The sequence below is a fragment of the Gavialis gangeticus genome, unplaced genomic scaffold, assembly GCF_001723915.1.
Source record: "Gavialis gangeticus isolate Ggan-Ray unplaced genomic scaffold, GavGan_comp1, whole genome shotgun sequence".
NCBI lineage: Eukaryota > Metazoa > Chordata > Crocodylia > Gavialidae > Gavialis > Gavialis gangeticus.
The window spans coordinates 90,114,419-90,115,496 of NW_017729025.1; positions in this window are offsets into that span (position 1 = coordinate 90,114,419).

Sequence of the window (1,078 nt, forward strand, 5' to 3'; positions counted from 1 at the left end):
TAGATATATCAATAAAACATTGTCCAACTGATAGCTGTCTCTGTCTCACTTCACCCTCGCTCTTTCTTTATAGTGGTCTTTTGTTTTACTTGTGGAGGAACATGGATTTTGGGGTATTTTACAGAGTGATTTCAGGATATTTTTTTTTTTAAATCAGGGATTTTTCAGTTTTCCAATAGGGAACACCACAGTTCCTGCTAGGGAGGCCAGTGGCAGGACCCTGCCTGCTCAGAGCTGGCACCTTGGACTCAGCTGACCATGGCTGACCTCCTAGCCAAATGGGGCCAGACGACATGCTTTGACAGTTCAAAGCAGGCCACCACACCTGGAATATCTTCCAGACAACAGCTGCCCAGATGGCCGGGCAGGGGGCACACGTGGCAGTAGTGCTGCACAGAGGCTAACTCTGGAGCCACAGCCTGCTGGCAGCTGGCCCAGAGGAGCAGATGCCTCTACTGGCTGTGCAGTCACCATCCAAGTCTGGCAGGTGTGCAGCAGGTCACAGCCAAGCTGCAGCCTCCACTGCCAGACTGCTGCAGTGGGTAGAGGGTGCAGGGAACTCTCAGGGCTGCTTCAGCAGTCCAGCTGGCACAAGGGGTAGTTTCCTCAGGTACCAATTGGCTTGGCCCCAGAAGCTCCTGAGAGCGAGTAGCCCTGAGCTATTTGCCAGGGCACCTTTTTATACTGCTGGGGACAACACAGGTGCTGGCCCCGGGCTCTAGGTCTCCCTGGCTGCAGATCCAGGAGGAGCCAGGCAGGGTTATTTTGCCCCAAGTGGCACAGTTTGCTCCACAACAAAGTGCATGTCCAAGCATGTGCGCTGAGACAAAAAGCCCCAACTCAAATTTGCACTGCTTCTATTTGAGCTGCTGCAAGCGCACATGCTTGCATGTGTGGATGCACCCCAGGAGGTCATCTAGTACAAACCCCTGCTCAAAGCAGGATCATCATCCCCAACCAGATCATCACAGATGAAGCTTTGTCTAGCTGGGCCTTAAAAACCTCCAACCTGTTCCAGTATTTTACTACCCTCTTAGTGAGAAAATTCTTCCTAATATCTAACTTAAACTTCCCTTGC